The sequence below is a fragment of the Perissodus microlepis genome, chromosome 9 (genome assembly GCF_051167445.1).
Source record: "Perissodus microlepis isolate ML-2025 ecotype Zambia chromosome 9, ASM5116744v1, whole genome shotgun sequence".
Taxonomy (NCBI): Eukaryota; Metazoa; Chordata; class Actinopteri; order Cichliformes; family Cichlidae; genus Perissodus; species Perissodus microlepis.
Window position 1 is genome coordinate 9,009,456 of NC_140469.1, and position 20,661 is coordinate 9,030,116.

General features: G+C 40.5%; 2 pseudogenes across 1 annotated transcript; both read left to right on the top strand.

Moving 5' to 3' along the window:
* The first annotated feature begins 1,915 nt into the window (after positions 1–1,915).
* LOC146379986 (uncharacterized) lies at positions 1,916–6,390 on the top strand (annotated as a pseudogene). Its single transcript, XR_014801263.1, has 3 exons — positions 1,916–1,933; positions 4,584–5,181; positions 5,533–6,390. The product of XR_014801263.1 is annotated as an uncharacterized LOC146379986 (transcript).
* A 3,697-nt stretch (positions 6,391–10,087) lies between these two features.
* LOC146379987 (uncharacterized) lies at positions 10,088–11,270 on the top strand (annotated as a pseudogene).
* The last annotated feature ends 9,391 nt before the right edge of the window (positions 11,271–20,661 follow it).

Below are 20,661 nucleotides of genomic sequence, written 5' to 3' on the forward strand. Positions count from 1 at the left end.
CTGGCAGAAAATTGTAGAGTAAATGGTGAAAACAAAGAAACCAAATCACAAGATCCTTGAATTCCATCTCTTCTATTAACAGAAACTCCAACAAATTTGTGGCCAATTGATGATGTTTAGGATATGAAAAGTCCAGTCCAGCAGGTGGCGGTAATGCGCCTTAAAGCTTTAACCGCCCAAAAAATCCAAAAGCAGAAGACGAAGAAGAAGAAGCCAAGTTCCCGCTTTATGGCGTTTTTCTCTCAGTTTATTGTCAAGACTGATTTAAAGGTAAGCACCGAGCTAACGTTAATCCGAGTTTAGTTAATCTTGAGTTTAGCTCCTGAATGAGGCTTTCTGTTGCTCTCCTCGGTGTCTCTTCTCAAGATTTTGTGAACCAGTTGAAAAAAAATCTGACTAAATTAAATCAAGCTGCTCTAAACTAATTCACAGAAAGATATCAGCAAAAAATTTGTGAAACAGAGAAGAAAATAATTTTATTAGAAGAAAGCTTTTAAATGAGCTCATTGTAATCAGGGTTTCTGTTATTTTATTAGTCTGTTATTAAGCGCTACTTAGCATCTCTGTGGCACCTGCACAGTTTATGAATGCAGCTTGCTAACCAAGCTAGCTAGCGCCACCGTTCATGCATATAAGGTCACTTCCGGCTCCAAAAGACCCAACATGTTGTCAAAGGAGCTTGCAAAGAAAAGCGTCTGGACTTCTTTAAGTTGCTTGAAGACGTTTCACCTCTCATCCGAGAAGCTTCTTCAGTTCTAAGGTCAAATGGTGGGGAGTCCCAGATTTAAACCTAGTGGGAGTTTCCCCCCATAGAGGGACAAAAGGACCCCCTGATGATCCTCTAATCGCCTGAGCCAAGGTGTGAAACTGGGTGTGGGTCCCAATCAGCCAGGGTTTCGGGTGAGCTTGTTGTGAAACCTGGCCCCACCTTATCATGCGAATTCCTGAGGTCAGATGGCCCAGGATGTGAGTGGGCGTTAAGGCGTCTGGGGAGGGAACTCAAAACTGGATTATAGATGGCAGACAGTTGGTGTCGTAAACCACCGCCTCTGTTCAAAGATGGTCGCAGTGGACATAGATGGCTTCTTTCACTCCTCTTTCAAACCATCTGTCCTATCTGTCCAAAATGTGAACATTGGCATCCTCGAAAGAGTGTCCTTTGTCCTTAAGATGCAGATGGACTGCTGAGTCTTGTCTTGTGGAGGTGGCTCTTCTATGTTGTGCCATGCGCTTGTGAAGTGGCTGTTTGGTCTCTCCAATGTAGAGGTCCGTGCATTTCTCGCTGCACTGTACCGCATACACCACATTGTTAAATCTGTGTTTTGGAGTTTTGTCTTTCGGGTGAACCAGTTTTTGTCTGAGTGTGTTGCTGGGTCTGAAATGCACCGGGATGTCATGCTTGGAGAAAACTCTCCTGAGTTTTTCTGATACACCGGCTACATAGGGGATGACAATGTTGTTGCGTCTGTCCTTGTTATCCTCCCTCGCTGGTGTCTGATCTTCTTTTCTGTGCCTCTTTGCTGACCAGATAGGATAATCTTCCACGGCACACCTGATCATTTCTCACGGCACACGTATATGCCGCGGCACAGTGGTTGGGAAACACTCTACCCACTGATTGTTCTGTTTTCGTTCTTTGCCAGGGCCTTTTTTAAAGAGAAATTGCTCTCCTGGTACTGGTGTGCCATACTGCTTGGTATCGGTGCTCAAAACTTTTGTGTTTGTTTCAAACAAGTTGCCCACCCAAGGAAGCTAAAATTTGTTCTTTGTGTTGTCAGATGAACATATGAGACACTTTGACTCTTCAGTGCAGTGTGGAGCCTAACAAAGTTCTGTTTTCTGTCCCAGCTGATCAGCAGGAGGAGAAGAGTCTGACGGAGCAGCAGAGGAAATTTCAGCCACTGCAGAGAAAACAATGAGCTCAACACAGAAGGTGACAGATACTAGTGTTAAGAAATACTCCGTTAAAAGCTGAAGTACTGATACATATTTTATGCTAAACTAAATGAACCTTGTGCAATATTAATGTAATGTGAAAATGATGTATACAATGTATACAATGCCTACATCTTGGACGGTGACGTTGCCTCTAAACATCAAAATGAGCAGGGAAGAGGTTAAAGTGGGATTCAGCAGGATTCAACCCTAAAATCAGCTGTAGTGGCTCAGTGTGGGGAAAAGAATCACAGCTCACAATCATTTCTATTGAGAGCTCCAGTAGATTTTTTTTAATGTGCAGGCTGTGATCAGCTGACCTGCTGCTTTCTGTGAATTCATCCAAATGTCAGCAGATGTTTCATGAGTTGTCCTGGCTGATTTCCATTCTCTGCACTGTCTTTATATTATACACTATACTGTTGGTATGTGGGTAGAGCTCAGTGAATGAATGCCAGCATCATGAGCTTAAGTTTAAGTTAATCTCTGCTACACTTGATGTAACCTTACTCTGCCATGAGCACCACAGTCACTGTGCACCAGTCACACACTGTTCTTTACTTTAAATCCATCACATTACAGTAAACTTGCCTGCTTATCCTGCACTAACCTGCAGAGGATTTTACTGCAGTCTTTAAATCACATTGTGAGACAAACTGCACACAAACAGTTTGTGTGTTTGCTGATGTTTATTGGGCTGATAGAATCGCTGCATTTGAAATTACCTGCCACAACATTTATTACTATTCTGAGTGTTAGCATTAATATTTGTGTACAAGTAGGAGAGATGGGCATGATTTTAGAGTGTTTGAACAATGATTAATTATCTTTAACACCAGGTTGGATGTAATGTGTTACTACTACCAGTAGGTGGGGATAGGGGACCTTTAAGGTGTTTGGTGCCACACTCCACCTTCAGGTTTAAAACTAGCAGGGCTCGCAAAATCGCTAGCCTGACGTCCCGGGGCTAGCGATTTTTCCAGTCGGGCTACCAAAAACTATCTCTGCCCTGCCCGTCGGGCTATCATAGGAAGGAAAAATATATGTCAATGCTTTTGCATTCTTTCGGAAATGTAGCTGGGTAATTATGTCTTTGGCATCGGTGAGCCACTGTCAATATGTGGCATATTGAAATCGCGTTTGAATTTGTGCTTGTTTTTTGCTTTTACTTTGCAATCGCGCGAACTGTGTATACAGAGCGACAGTACTGATTGGTGAGTGACGATAATTTGCGCACCAATTCCTCTGACATCGTCTTATCAATCGTTAGCTTACTATGCAAACATGACAAGTGAAATCTCCCGCAGCAAGCTTAAACATGTGAGAGGTTGATCGCGCAGAGAGTCGCTGAGCGTTATGTGAGTGCGTGTGTAAAAGCAGCAGGATATATATTTTAGTTCTGCTGAGCCAAATAAGACAGGTCAGGGTGAAGAAGTGACAGCCAAAGAAAAGCTTACCACAAAACGGAAAAGTTATGACAAATCAGACTATAAGGCAAAAAGAAAGTGCAGCTTTATGGTTTCATGGACAAAATAATTTCTGTGGCTGCAATATGACGAGCTAAATAACCAGGGGTGCACATAAGTGGTCCGCAGGTGCGCATTCGCTGTCAAAATAAAAAACGCACACAAGATGAGAAGTTGCAACACGTGTTTGCGTACATAAGATTTTCTGGAGGAGGACAGACATTTGTTTAGAACTCTTAAAGATGTCGAAGAAGCTCCTTTAAGCAATTACTTTGGTGTTCCTCCACCTCCAAAGAAATGTCAGAAGGAGTCCGAACCACAAAAGAAGCACGTATTCTCGGAAAAGTGGTTGCAGGAGGTGAGCTGGCTTCAAACAAATGATGAACGCACAGAGATTTGGTGCGGAATGTGCCGTGAAAATCCCACTCTAGCGGACAAAAACAGTGCCGTTTATATGGACGCAAACGCACGCTGCAACTTCATATCTGGTGTGCGTCTTTTATTTTGACAGCGAATGCGCACATGCGGACCACTTATGTGCACCCGTGTAAATAACATAATGTTCTGCCGGGTGTGTTGTTGGTTTTCCCTCGATTTCTGAGTCGACAAGCGCCTTTGTTACTGGGACCAGTAATTTTAAGAAAGGCCCCCATTAGAACCCATGAGAAATGCAAGAAATGCATTATTACTCAGTCTGCAATATCTTTCCCAGAACAAACACCAATTGCAAATAACATACTAAAAATAAACCTGAAAAATCTGTTTAGAACAGCGTACTATGTTGCAAAGAGTGAACTACCACCGGCAAAATTTAGCAGTCTTTGCAAACTTCAAAAAGCAAATGACCTAGATCTTGGTTCCACTTGCCTCTTACCTGTGACTTCAGTGGAAATTTCAAATTCAGGATCTGACACAGACTGATTCATGTTCTACACAGTTCTTACAAGTTCATAGAAATTTCTGTTCAATTAGAACCAAGTATTTGAGTTGATGATTGTCATTTTTATACAATGTTGTAATTTGTGTTTCATGTTTTGTTTGTTTTGTTTGAGTCCCTGCCCAAAGGGCTACCAGGGATTTTGAAATTTTGCGAGCCCTGACTAGTGTTAATGGAGGGAGTTTGAAGCTTCATTTTGTTCAATGACTGCATTTCACTCACTGCCTCTGTTTGTATCGCTGCAGGACCAACATGGACCGAGAAGTCAGCGCTCTCAGGAGGCCGACAAACCTCACAGAAGAAAGAGAGAGAAAAAAAAACACCTGCGACGAGTGTGGGAAGGATTTTACCTGGAAGTTTAAACTAAAACAACATCAGCTCATCCACACTGGAGAGAGACCGTTCAGCTGTGACTTGTGTGGAAAGTCGTTTTCCTGGAAGAATGCCCTAAAAACACACCAAATCGTCCACAGTGGAGTTAAAGCTTACAGCTGTGATCAGTGTGGCAGAGCTTTTGCTCACAGTAGCAGCTTACAGAGTCATCTAGTTACCCACTCTGGAATTAAGGCATACAGCTGTGACATCTGTGGAAAAACTTTCAGCCAGCTAGGGTACAGAAATATACACCTACGCATTCACTCCGGAGAAGATGTGTACTGGTGTGATCAGTGTGGCAAATACTTTACAACAGACGCACAGTTACAAAGCCACATGTTTACCCACACTGAGGAGAGACCTTATCAATGTGACCTGTGTGAGAAGACTTTTAAAACTCCACAGTACCTGAGACAACACCAACAGATCCACACCAGAAAGAGACTCTACAAGTGCAGTTACTGTGAGGTATGTATTTTTGTTTTATTCTTGTAAGTTCAGTCTGACTGTTTGGAACAAGTCTGCTCATTAAATTGTGTTAGCATGTTAGCACTTCTACTGCACCGAAGAGTAGCTCTGAGCCATTATTCAGATTTTCATTTCATTTAAGTGTAAGTCAGATGTTACTGTAATATTAAATAAGTATTCCTGTAGTGTTATGGTGGTAGTATTGTAGTTATTGTAGCCCAGTAAACTGAGTGTGTTAATCGAAACAGTAAAATGTAACTGGACGTCTGCAGAGATGCTTTTTATTTCAGGCGACTTTCAGGATAAAAGTGTTGAAGGACTGACTTACACTGTCTTTGTGTCTTTGTTTAGAAGCAGAGCGACACAGATGGATCCAGTTCTCAACCCTGTCATTGCTGTGGTGGTGGGAAAGACTTTCGTTGTGACATCTGTGGAAAAACTTTCAGTCAGCAAGCTGGCCTAAAAATACATCAACGTAAGCACACTGGAGACAAACTGAAATACTGCAAAGAATGTGGGAGAAGCTTCCCCACATCAACTGACTTAAAACGACATGAACTCTTTCACAGTGGGGTCAAAAAGCATCTCTGTGATCAGTGTGGGTCATCCTTCACCACTGCAAGTCACCTTAAAACACACAAACGAGTCCACACAGGAGAGAAACCATACAAGTGCAGACACTGTGACAAAAGCTTCTCACATTCAGGTAGTCGTAACAACCATGAACGTACACACATGGAAGGAAACTACAGCTGTGAGCAGTGTGACAAGAGCTTCAGTAATCTCAGTTCATACTCTGCACACAAACAATCCCACGTTACTAATAAACTGTTTCATTGTTACCAATGTGCCAAAACATTCACTTCATTATCTGCTCTGTGCAAACATCAGCGCGATCACGCAGGGCTGAAATCGTTCCCATCACAGGACGACAGTGAATCTGAAGAGAGAGAAACATCCTCTTCTGGTTTCAGAGTCCATCTTAAAACCCTGGAGATCAGGCTCCACAGAGTTCAGATCGGCTCTCCTTAAAGTTCAAATGAGGCTATGAATCAAAATGTTCCTGTAGTTCCATTTTAATCTTTATAAATTGTTCTTCTTCTGTTTGTGTTCAGTGGTTACCTTTTTTTTTCAGTGGTTGGATGAAAAATCAGTTTCCTGTTCTCAAGTTTGTATTGAATGTATTTTATTAAATAAAGTTCTTAAATAAAGTTTAAAAAAACGTTAAATAAAGAATTGTTTGAACAACAAATATTTTGAGCCATGATGTCATTTCCTGTATTTCACAGTAAAGACTGACGTGACAAATGGAAACATGTTTACAGTCATGGAATAAACACTGATGGGTCATCTGTAGGAAGTACTATTGCTGACCTGACAGACTCGACCTTGTTTACAAAGAAAGAAAGGAACTGATTACATGTGTCAGCAGAGGCTTTCAGGGTTGTTTAGAGTAGAGCTGATAGTGTTAAAGAGAACACGGGGATTATGACAATTTAACACAATGATCTGAGAAAAATATCTGTTTCTCTCATTTTCACTGTATTCTGATCAAATTTCCAACATTCTTTTAACATTTCAAAAGAAACCTGCAATTTGTCTTTCTTCCACTTTCACTCTGCTCTCCTACACTGACGCCTGACTGCTCGGGTGGATTCATTTAACCAGGGCTGTGGAACACGTTTTGGGCGCCTGGTTTTTAATGGGTTCACAGTGTTCAGGGTCTGAGTACAGGTTTCCTGGACCTGCAAAAGCAGCTCATCTGGGGTGGGCCCAATAAGTAATCTCAGGGTCGGTAAAGATTTTCTTCATAAAAGTGGAGGAGAAGAGAGCAGCGGTGGGGTGGAGTGTGAACTTTAAACTCATGCACACGAGAAATGTCAATTACAACCATATGATAACACCAGGTCATGAGTGTGCTCCTGCTGATGTGTAGGGCCTTCAACGGACTGTAAAGGTAAAATGACTGAATAAATTTAAAAACTCCTGAGCAAGCAGACCATCAGGGCAACAGACATGAATATTAAAATCACCAACTATTATAATCCGATCCTTTTTAGGCACAATTTCAGCCAAAAAACATGAAAAGTAATTTTAAAAAGTCTTCCTCCGCCCCTCGGAGGAAGAAACACTAGCCTCATTAGTGTGGCCAGCATTTAAGCCAGGGAGTGACTGCTGTTCTTTGCTGACTCGCATGCCTGGACTGTTTACTTGTATCCTGTGTGGTGAGTGTCAGAGAGAGAGAGCCTGACTGTGTGCGTGGATTGTTTGAAAGGAGCGAGTGCCTTTTCCCCTGGATTTCCCTGGAGCCCTGTCCCCCCACTTTTGTACATAGCACTATCTCTGCACCTTTTCTATATACACCCTGTGAACCATGTAAATAAATTCCTTGTGAGCTTCTAACTTCAGATTCCTGCGTGTTCAATTCAATTCAATTTTATTTATATAGCGCCAAATCACAACAAAAGTCGCCTCAAGGCGCTTCGTGTGAGTCCTCCACGTCAACCATAACATAAGATTTCTACTTATTATAAAAAACTAGATCCAAAGCAGATTGTTTAAAAAAATATTTTTATTGTCATATGATACACAGAACATAGACACCAAAATTCATAAAAAATATATCAATGAAAGTAAAATGCAATTAACATAAAAGTATATACTTCATTATATTATATCCATTACTTCAAATCTGTCATGATCCTGGGCCATGTTGGCCCAGCATTCTTAGTTTTCATGTATTTTTGTATTTTGTTCTTTATTTAGGCCATGGTTCCTGGGTTGCTCTGTTAAGTTGTTTCTTATTTGATTTCCCCTTGTGACTTTTACCCCCTGTGTGCCCCTCTGTGTATCTGTGAGCCCTCGTCTCCCCTCCTTGTGTTTTATTCCATGTTTCCCCAGCCCGCTATGCCTGTGCTCTCCTGTCTCTCTCTCTCTTGCTGTCTGCACCTCTGTGTACTTCCTGTTTTACTTTGACAGTCTCCCGTCAGTGTTGTGTTACTCCTGCCGTGTCTTGTTATGATTATCTGTGTCAGCTGTGTTTCCCGTGTGCTCCCACTTCCCTCGTTAACCCTCTGTGTATTTATGTGCATGTCTCCCTCAGTTTGGTGTCGCGTTATCAATGTCTCCTCCCTGAACCTGTGTGCTTTTCTGTGTTCCCTCGGTCCTCAGTTAGCATTCCCAGTTTAGTTCTGTTTCTTTGTGAAGCCTGCAATAAAACAGTGATTTTGAGTTCAGCTTTTTGTCTCCGTGAGTTTTGCGTTTGGGTCCTCATCTGCCTCCACACAGCCAGTTCATAACAAAATCAGTCTTTGGTTACAGCACATGTACGTGTTAACAAACATGAAGACATGCTATGTAAAGTCGGCTTTATTTTTAGAACAAATTACATGTAAAAACTTTTAACTTTAAAAAACTGATGAATTGATGATTTTTCAGTGCTTAACATACATCAACACTTGGGAAAAGTGGCAAGAGGGAATCTCCCTCTCAGATCATTTCATACACCTTTGTGAGTGACATTTTACGCTTCCATCAGAGCTAAACGAGCCCTCATTCATTTGATCAGATTTGGTTCATGTCCTGGGATTCATGTATTCCTGGGATAGATGCTAGTGTGAAGGAATTCCCGAACCTGGGCGCATGACTTTGGGTAACTTGCATCAAAAACAAAGAAAAATGTTCTCAATCAGCCTATTAGTGCTTCCTAAATCTGCTTTTTGAAAAACTCCCAAAGGCACTTTTAAGAACCACGTCAGTCTTTTGTACTTACTGCTGCCCTTATTTGTTTGTCTTTGTTTCTGCCTCTCTATTGGTCTCTCTCTCTCTCTCTCTCTCTCTCTCTCTCTCTCTCTGTGTGTGTGTGTGTGTGTTTCTGCTTATTCCCATGAGTGACTTCAAAATTCAACAACCTTTAATTGTCCTAGATAATCTGACTGATCAGCAGGAACTAATTGATGAGCTTTAACACCTTGATGACTTACTTGGTGAGCTGAAGCAAAAGAAAGCTCCAGTACCAGTGAAACCACCTGAACCAACAGTAAACTGGAAAAAAAGAGACAAAGATGGAAATGGACTCTATGCGAGGTCAAGATCAACCAGGACTCACTCACATAAGGGTCAGTACTGTTTCATTCAAGATAATTGGAAGATATAGATTGTATGGGCACAAATCCATACATTTAATGTATTAATTAATTGAAATATCTGTACAGAGAAACAGGAAAGTCATTTCTTTTGACACAAAAGCACATTAAACAAACCACAGAATCTTATTGGGAATTTAAAAGTCACTTATAGCGTATTTGTTTTCTGTTGACGTCTTTCATTTTAAACCAGATGGGGAAGATCTCCACTGTCAGACAGGTTGTTTTGAGTGGGAAGCCGTGAGATATGAATTAGACAAGATTTTAAAGGAGGATCCCTTCACATGTTATGCATGTGCCCCAGACATGCTTGCAATTTCAGTGGATGGAAACCTCAAGCATTACCATTTCAAGAATGCAGCTGGGTACAGCAAAATATGTGTAGTAGCAATGTTTGTGTCATTATGTATGATGTATTGCTGTTTTGTTCAGATGTGAGGAACAGGCCATGTTTGACGGCAGCTTCATAGCAAAGGATGAAGATGTGGGAAGATGTGCGGACTACATACACAGCACATCCAGACATGTAAGACTGAACACTATAATTACATAGAGAGAATTACGGTAACCTTTAACCCTGAAGAGATTGCGTAAATCATTGCCAGCAGCAATTAAATGCATTTTAGGTCTGTGGACAACGTGTTTGTGGAGGGGAGTGGTCAGCAGCCAGAGAGACCTCCCAAAGATCCAGCAGCAAGGTAGATGAGGAGGGACTGGAGCTTGCAGTCTGTAGGCATGGAGTGCTGCTCAGTGCTCTAAATATGTACAGGGGTGACATTTTTGCTTATGCCTTGTACCTGCAACAAAAGCTGGCCAATAGACATATCACTTTTTCTGCATGGATGTTGTCTGCGAGTATTGGCCGTAACGTGAAAGAGTAACAAAAAGCTGTCCAGAGCTCCAGCACCTTCTTAGCATGAAGCCATTTCTTTCAGTATTCCATGCCAAAGTCAATGATTTCAAATGTCAGGTATGGAATTCTGACTTTAATCACTTTATCTGAACACTTGTACAGCAACACAAACACCTTTGAGTCATTTATTGTTCTTTTGTCTCTGTGTGTATGTGCATCTGTGTGTGCGTGTGCTTATATCCAGGTGAAATGGAGTGGAGCATATCAGGATGGGGCTGGTTTAACACTAGGAGAGGAGGTGGAGCAGTGTCGTTCTTTCAAGGATTGCAGTTACCACAAAACATTAGTCCAAAGCATGCGAGAAGGCCAAATCCTGCACTAGATTTGAAGTGTCTAACTATGATGAGAGAAAATGGTAACATTACGTTTCCTTTGTTTGCAGGACAGACATGCTAACTCTTATGGCCATGCACTGGAACCAACAAACGTTAGACAACCTGGCCACCTCTCTGACCCACCAATATCAGAAGGTAATGATATTGGTATTGTATTTTTAGATGCTTACTCCTCTGTGTTCTAAATATTTGGAGTAAACATGTCTTTAATGTTTTGTTTTTTAATCCCAACTTTTTAATGTGGGCCACAAAAGCTCTTCTAAGCCAGCTTCAGTTGGCAGGGACTGACAGTCAACTGGATGACTGTGTCAGTGATGTAAAGGAGTGGGCAGAAGTTGAGCAAAAACAGATTCAAAAATTTGATGCTGATTGCACAATGACTTTATGTTAAGTGCAACTATCTTATTTCTTCTAAGCGGCAACAACAAGCAGACGTGAAGCACAAGCTTCAGCTGTCAACCTAAAATCACTTATGACTTCAGACGTTTTTTGTGAACTGATCTCTAACTTTGTTCTAAATGCATTTCAGACTCTGTCAGCCTCAGAGCAAAGAGAAGGGCATTCGATATCATCATGGCAGTAAGAAGACTCGAGGAGGAAAAGAAGATTGTTGTTAGAGAGATGGACCATCACTGGAAATCTATTTCAACTTATGATGATACCCTGAAAGAGCCGTCCTGCCAGTCACATATTTAAAAGTATGTATTTAAGTTATGCATACATACAAAATTTCAGTCAGTTCATCTGCACATAATAATCGATCAAAGTCCAAATGCCACCATCTCTATACACCAAAGACAATTAATGTATTGGTCATTAAATTATAGCATATTTCCATAAATTATGTGGTTTAACGTATTTGTCATGACATTCTAAATTTTATACTACATAATAATAATAATGGAAACTTTAAGTCTCAACATAAAAAAGTACTACAAGTTCGCACATCTCAATGAACTTTAGATTTTTGATTTTGATTTGCAGTAGCAGTACTCAATACAATTACACCAGCCTTCATAGTTATAACTAAACAAAATACATGCTTCTAATGCCAACTTTATTTGAGAAAGTACAGGAAAGAGAGTGATGAGTTTATGGGCTCAGTTGCTGGTTTCAGATCATATTCATGGCAACAGGACACTGACTGTGTGAATTACAGCCCCCGGTACAGTCAAAAGGACCCGATTAATGCAGTGATGCGAACCACTTTTCACATTCGACACTCACTTTTTACAGAATGTAGTAAAAAACAAATGTTGTATAAAACATTAAAATCTTGAATTAAAACATTCAAGATAAGAATACAGAACTACTGTTGTAGGTAATAACATAAGATAAAGGTTTTTGCATAACACAATGCATTTAAACAAGTATAAATATGTGTCTAACATTTCTAACCAATCAAACTGCTTAAAATGAACACAATCAGTTCACCTGTCAGTGAACAGCAAAGATCAATGTGGTATCTGGATGAGTGGATCTTTGGTTCCACATATTTTTGACACTTTCACCCATAGACAGTACACAACTACAGTTTGCAGGCATTATATTTTACTTGTTTGTAGAAAAACCGTCAACACAACATCATGAAAAGACTTGCTCAGTGGCTGAAGGAGGTGGCACATCTGGCATGGCAAAGTGGGGGATGTAAAAAACCCTGAAATCTGCTGGCAGTTGTAGCGTTGGCAGACCGGACCGAGTTTCGATGCTTGGATCTTTTAGTCTTTATTTTTGGTCCCCACTATTTAAAACTGATTTTCCTCTCAGGCAAATTCGGTAGCTAACTTTTATAAACTACCCAGCGAGACTCTGTTGACATATTTGGCAGGTGTCGCAGACTATAGGTTAAACGGTTATCTGAAAGGTGGTAGTGCTGAGGGCTCAAGCTCGAGCAGAATTTTTCAAAACTACAGGAGAGACTCTGCTGATATATTTGGCAGCTGTCGCATACTTCGGAAGAAGGCACACTAAGTGGAGGCAACTCGTTTTGTGTACGAGTCAACGTTAACTAACAGTAACGTTATCATCACAAAACCGTCATCTCAAAGGTGGTAGCTGAGGGGTCGAGATGACAGAAAAGCTGGAACAGATTCTGTCACAGCTGACACAGCCTGACATTGAAGTTATTCAGCAGGTATTATTAAAGTTAACGTTAGCATTACTTTGCCTGGCTACAAGGGAACTTTTTGACATGGCTGCTGTAAATAAGCTAGCTGATGTTGGTTAAGTTTTGGTTTGCTAACTGTAATAGCACTGGTACTGATATTTAAGACACTGGGTTCTCATATTAGCCGTTTACTGCCTGAATAGTTGGTACCTTAAATAAAATTCAGGCTTCGGTTCAGAGTCAAACATTTAGTAAACAATCAAACAAATAAAAGTAAACTGCAATAAATTACAGGTAGTAATAAAATACACTACTAACTCTTTTACGCTACGTCCACACCTACACAGGTATTTATGAAAACGTAGCTGTTGCTATGTGTTTAGGCCTTTCGTCCACACATAAACAGCGTTTCGAATCACTGAAAATTGAGATTTTTTAAAACTCAGTTTTTGTGTTTACGTTTTTACGAGGAATACAGAGTTCGTCACGCAACGTCAAAGGTGTGTGCTTTTTTTCACGTCATGCTGTGTGCCAATTATTGTTTACATGAGATGAATTTCTACAGTGGCGGATAGAGACAAAATACTGTTAAATATGGTCACCCTAATATTTCTGAGTTCAAAGTGGGTATAATGTTCCAGGACATAAAATCTATATGTAACTTTTTATCTCTGTTTAGAAACTTATTTGATCCGGGGTGGTTTTGATACTGAATCTACAGCAGACAATGCACTGCCTAATTCAGCATGCTGGTATCCTGTATTACCCTGGTGGTTGTCCTCAGTGGGATTCTCGTTGCACACTTTGTGCTGAGCTTGACAAAACTGGCCCATGGCTCCAAACGCTGCCCCGCAAACATCCTCATGGGAAAACTGGGGAGAAAAGTAAGAGAGAATTCCCCCCAAATACTTATGTCTTATGTACTATACGTCTTTTGGGATCTTACAAAGCTTCAAACGACGCGTCGACTATTAAATTAGTCGTAGACGATTTTGATAGTCGACTCAATTGTGACTAGTCGACTAATTGTGGCAGCCCTACCCGAAATTAAATTGAAAGAAAAAGGCCATAAAGCGGGGCTTCTTCTTCTTCTTTTGGGTGTATTGGCGGTTAAAGCTCTAAGGTGCATTACCACCACCTGCTGGACTGGACTGTTCATGTCATTAAAATCAGAATTTGGCCACAGACTTGTTGGAGTTTCTGCTGATAAAAAAGATGTAATTCGAAGAGCTTGTGATTTGGGTTCATGGTTTTCACCGTTTTTTTCTGCAGTTTTATGCCAGCGTATAGCAAACCCCATCATGAATAATTTAATCTTTGTTACAACTCTAGCTACCGGTGTTCCCTGTGTGCTTCACATACAGCTCCAGGACAGTAACCCAAACTACTCCAAACACAACACTACGCTTACTGAACTTAATTGATACATTTCTTTTTTCTTTTCTTTTATTTGAGTATACTATGTTGACATTTGTCCCTGTTGTGCTGACATGTGATACCAAACACCCAGGAAAGCAGGCATATGAATGACTACAGATCTTCCTTACTGAACTTATGCATAAGCTTCATTTAATTTATGCTCAGCGTGTGGACTGAGTGTTTTGTTTTGTAGCCCATCTTATGCAAATTGTAGTTTCATAATGGTGAACATCACTGTTAAGGACAGGCTAGTTTAAGGTCTATCCAAATCTCACTGAATGTCTCTTCTCTTTTCCTATGTCCTTAGCAAATCCCCTACCAACTTTTCAAAGAGGTTAGAAATTGGAGATCATAGGTACTTTTGGCATGCACTCCTGGTCTCCACCACTACTCCTCACCAGACTGTTATCCTGATGATCTGGTTGTAGCGCAGAGCTTTTACATACCTGATTTCTCAGTGTTGATTAGCTACGTATCTTTGTGGGAGGTTAGGTTGCACTGTGGCTAAGTTGGTTAAAGTGCCAGCCTAGAAAGCAATATAGTAAGCCGGAGGTCCCCGGGCTCAAATCCTAGTAGTGTCTAAAAAGATAGTAGATACTGTCTGTCTGTTCTTAGTTGTCAGGTCACTGTACAGAAAAATGATGGGACTTCTTTAAGGGACAACTCCTACTAGGGTTAAAAAAGCAGCCCTTTGCTTTTAGAACTGAAGAAGCCTCTTGGATGAGAGGTCTCATTGTTTGTTTTCTTTGTTCACTCTGTATAATGAGAGCAGGTCATTTCTTCTCAGGTAGGACTGTAATAATCAGAACACTATATTGCTCATCAAACTGGATGTAACAGAGCTTTTAACTGAGAATTAATTTGTTTGAATGACTTTTTTCTTGTATTTTGGAAACTTCTTCTCACACCTCTAATTTGACCCTAAATAAGGTGTTCAGTGAACATCTGTGAATTGCAGCTGCCGGTAAAATAGGTAAAACACTGACGAAACCTGGATCAATTGCTAACTAAACAAGGACTGCATAAATTTTCATAGAGTTAACTAAGGACCACATGGGCTCCTATGGAATTTGAAAGCATGCACCCTCTTATCCAAAGCCAGAATCAAATCCCTAAACCAAACTGACAGACCTGTGTCACCAAGACAGAAGCAGACTCTGGGTGGACAGGTGGAGCACTCTCAGCTCAGTTTTTATTCAATGAAAACTGCTTCAGCAGCAGTTTAATAATTTGTAATAGCTTCAATAATAACAACAACAACAAATTGCATTATTTCTGCAAATATTGGTTTTGAAACATCCTTAAAAAAGACAGAAAAGTTTGGCTTTAATGTTCACACTTTGATGTAATAGCCTCAAGAAGTGTTTCAAATTCATGGATATCAAAGGATTGAACAGTGAATGGACCAATAAATCCTGACACCTTGTGGACAGATGACACCATTACAGCTGATAGAATCACCTGCTTTGTTCTTTTTGGGGGTTATTTTTTGCCTCCAGTGTAACAGTGCGAGCTGTGTTGAAGTACTGTTGTAAATCACACAAACATGAGTCAACATAGATATTGAGCTTCTGTATTCTCATACATACACTCTATGATCCAGTGTTCAGTGTCACTGTGTCTGTGTTTTCTATCAGCTTGTCTCTGCCACTGCTCATCCACTCAGAGTAAGATTCCTCTGAGTGTTTTTATCGTAGTCAGTGTGTCATGGTGATATTCTGAGGCCCCCTTTTGCCACCAAAACAGTTGAGTGAGAAAAACAAGCTGAGCCCAAATCTGTACTGTGGGTTTAGTACAGGTCTCAGGGGAAGTCTATCAGGTCATGCTATAAATCTCGCCTACTCTCTTGTGTGGCAGACATATCATTGAAAAAAGTTCTATAAAAACGCAAAGATTTAACAGTAGAGAAAATTCAGCCAAGATTTTAGAGACGAAGGTATTAGATGATGAGACTCTGCAGTACACCTGCTGCACTGTCAGGTGTAATAAATCTGTGGAAAAGGAAATACCTGAAAAGGAAAAAGCAGAATTCATTTTCTGATCTTCTACTTGCAGTAAAGCTGGTGTGATTAAGTATATCTCACATTTTAGTTTAGTCTGTTAAATCCCACAAAAGGCTAGTCAATGCCGGAGGTGAGGGAGGGGAGAGAAGAAACGTAGAGGTTCTGTAACTCACTGTAGCAATCAATTGAAATCTCACCACCATCGGACCAGCCGAACATCCCCTCATTGTCCGGGCTTATTTATAGCCCTGTGTTAGCGTAACTTTCTACAGAGCGGTGACTGTTTCTATGCACCCCTGCCCACTTACACCCGTGGGTAATCGGAGCACGTCCACTTTGCAATAAAAGATCTCTACCGCTATTTAATAGCGTCGTGTATGAAAATTTGAGCCAGAGCTGGTCTTGCAGAGCATGCTGGGGAAAATACGTCACGGCAAGGGAGAAGTTGACCAATCGCGTGCACGTGTGATCGCTACTGATTATGAGTGGTTCTAGCGTTTCCAGGTAAATGAATTTGAGACTGGCGTGTGGCGTAGGTGTGTGTGATCACGATACGAGCGAGTGTGACCGTGTTAAAGCCGCACACAGGCAGCAGAGCCGCCCCCATGGCTCCTCGCTGGACTTCAGTGGATGAGGGCATGGGCAGATGCGCATGCGCCGGCCATCAAGTCCCTTTGTCCGATTCAGAGCTGTTATAGCAGAAAGACGTTTTGATGATGGGACATGTTTTTCTTCTTTTTTTTTTATCACCAGATTTGACTGATGATCCTTCACGTGCAGATTTTATGTCCCAGTAACGTTTGAGCAACACTGAGTAACGTTTAGATAATTCTTTTGTGTTCATGGTATCGATAGGTCTGTTATTCACATTTTACCCTCTTTGTTATCCTGAAGTAATCATCACATGTATTGAATAAATAACTGATAATGCTTTTATTTAAAGCCATTTTCCCTGGTCCCCTCCTTTAATCAAACTGGGGTCCTCAGATCTGCAGTGACAGAACTCGGTGGATTAGTTTAATGCTTCATTGATGAACTAGAAGCCAGCTGTTTGCTGATGCAACCCTACACCATCTGATGAAACAGAACGTCTGCAGAGAAGCTTCACCCCCTCAGATGTGAACTTCTAGCCCCCTCCTCATTTTTGTGAGCAATATGTAAAACTTCACAAATGATTAAAAATTCACATGTTTTACTCGTATGGGAAATCAGCCAAATCAGTGTTTTTCATCATAAACAGCTTGCACTTTAAAGCTACTTTGATCGCGTTATTGCTGTAGCCAACCTGTAGAAACCAAACATGACCAGCTATTATCATCATTATGTATAAAGTGTAAGGGATTCATCAGACACTTTTGTGCAGCTAAATATTATTCATTTTAATGCAGTACTATAAAATATATGAAAAGCCAAAGGAATGAGGGCAAGACATAGTACTCACTTACCTTATAATCTGTCCTTTTCAGCATTATTGTGTTGCTGAGACCTTTACTGTGAAAGGTCAGACATCTTCCTGTGTCACAAGGGTCTCATTAAGAAAACGATTTTTTTTAAAGTTCCCTTTGTAATCAACATGTTTGATAAAAGTCTGTATTTAATAAACTTAATTAAAACTGCATTTCAAATTCCATCCTTTATTTTTGTAACACTTTTGCATTAAGCCTGACATACCCGTGGTAACATCAGATGTGTTCCCCCGAGCCACACAACACTTGCCATTGTCTAGCTTTGCTATTCTAAAATGTAGCCAGCGTTGAATTGACTTACCCTAACTTCTTTTTAATTTCTGCAAAGAGTGGAAAAACCTCTGGTTATATTGAAGCCTAAGGGAAAGCGGGCCCTGACTTCTTGGCTCTGTGACCTCAGTAAACATTACTTTATGGGCTCAGTCGCTAATTTCAGTTCATACGGAATGAATAACGCGTCCGTTAAAATTAATTAGTCCAGTAATTAATGTCTCGTCAGTCTCAAGTTGTTAACCAATGAGAGTACAGTTTTACAATCAGGGCCAACGCTTCCTCATTCGTCACATCCGGCTTCAAAACGCCAAGAAAACCCACATAATGGGACTTCGCTTAACCACGTGATCACATCTGCTGTTAAATTTTTTTTAATTAATTATTTTTTTATGTTTTAGAAATTTCTATCACTGGGTTTCACAGTAGTTTTGGCGAAGAGCATGAAGACAAGCATAGAATCATACAGATATAAGCAGATGTGAAGGATATGCAGTGTGATTTAGGAAAGTAAATACAAAAAGAGAAAAAAGAAACAAAACTGTAATCTTATTGTATTGCATGTTTTCAACCGTGACAGCTGAGATCTGTTTGTTTACAAGCACGATAACAGGGTACCCTTTTTTTTTTTCTTTTTTTTTTTACAAATGTAATTTATACATGTAAGATTTCCCCACAAACACAAACTGTGATATGTCCAGGTGTAAAACAGGTGGAGTGGCCCTTTAAGATAACAAATGGTGCAATGATCACCTCTCTGGTACTCTCCTCGTTTATTTTGTCAAACAGAGTGTAAAACAATGATCCAGACTTTCACTTTGCAACAGCAGCAGCATTGTTTACATTTGCTCTCCAACCACAAGATGGCAGTATGGATCCAAATTGAGCTGCCTGGATTGCCCCCCTCCCCTCCCAGCTTCTTTCTAACCCACTTTCTGATCCAGCTCATGAAAACAGGTCTTGTGTTGGTAAAACCTCAGCCCTGGACGTTCTGCTGTTAGCGCCTGAGGAAACTCAGGAGAGAGCCTCATGTTCCTTGGCATACATGACTGGAAAGCAGCTTAGCCCGAGGCTGTTAAAGGCTCACGATGCTGCCTTCGACAACAAATAGCCATCCTCGTGGGTCAGCTGGAAGCAGCAACTCATACTGTAATACAGCAAACCTGTTTGCACCCTGCCCATCCAATACCCGCTGACCTGTCCAGCAATGCTGCCCGTGCTGGACCAAATGAGATGCAGTGCAATGCCTAAAATGATGTAATCCTTCAGTACAAAAGAGTGCACTGCTCTGGTGATGTGTGCTGAAGGAAACCATCATATACAACAATATGTAGTAATTAAAAATAGACCTCAAGCATAGAAGTCATTAACACTAAGCTGTCTCACAAACTGCAGGCGACACAAGTGCGGTGAGTCGATGAGTACAGTGTGCAGATTTCTACTGAGTAATCAGGTGTAGTTCAGTCTGTGGGCGAGTTCTGAGAAAAGAAGACAGCTGAGGTGGATTCAGTGAATGAGTAATGTATTGTTGTTTTGTACAAAGGAGGTAAGTTTGTGCGTATGATTCATAGTGATCAAGGAACCGTTGTTAAAGAAGAGATTTGGATACACCTACGGGATATATATGCAAAGTGAAAACATACAGTATTACCATTAAAATCATCGACCTTATGTAACTGTAAAAAAAGACATTTTCAGTTGCACTCTGTGCTTGGAGAAGAAATGCGCTTTGATCGCATCTTTGATCGTGGCCTGCTGCCAGTTTTTACAGTTAATGTACCCTTGTGTGGTAGGGTACTCCACAATATAGTTAAGCTATCAGAGTATATAGACTCCACCTTTCTATCACATTCTGTAATCACTTATAGCAGGAATGATGCTCCCCCTTCAAGTCAAGTACGCTGGTGTGGCTTTGAGGATGGAGAGCCGGTGTCAGCTCATCCACCTCTTAGGGCTTGAATGATATATGCTTCAGCAGTTATCTGAATTGCCACAAAATCTGTTGCAGGTGTCCCACTGACAAATGTCAGCATGCTAGCCAAACACCTACACCTGCTAAACACCTGGATATTCACATAGTTGTTGTGAGCATATTAGTATTTAGTTCAGACCATCATTGTTCTAAAGTACAGTCTTTAGACTAGGGGTGTCAAACATAAGGCCTGGGAGTCAGAATGGGCCCACTTAAGACTCAAATCTGGCCCTTTGGACAGCTTTGAAAAATTCGTGGGAGGATATAAATGTTAGACTTTTAACTGTATTTTTATACATTTTACAGCTTTTTCTACTGATAAAGAGCTCCCCATTTCCTGCTACACTAATATATAGAAGTAGTAGATAAATAATTAAATAACACAATGTTTTTTATTATCTATAGAAATTTTTTATTTTTACAGTGAACTCACAGTATAAACAAAGAAAAGTCAAATTCTGTCAATTAACCAAAAATTTTCAATTTTATAGTTACAGGACAGTCTACACATTGAGCCAACAGAGCTTTTTCTGCAGTTTTACACATTTATTTCTTACATTTTAAACCCAAAAGAGCATTTCTTTATCATGTAAAAAGAGTGAAATGTATTGTTGAAATTGCACTTCTTTTTCTTATGTTAAGATCTCAGGGATTATATGTGCAGTTAAACGTCTTTACACTGACAGGAAAGGGAGTTTCACTCATCCGGCTTACTTAAGATCATAGTGGGCTGCATGGGCCCAAAATGTAAAATGAATCTTTGCTGTAGACTGTTTGGAAATAGTTCATCACAGCTCTTCTATGATGTATGATTTGGAGTATATCAGAGGGGCAACTGAGCGGTTTGGAG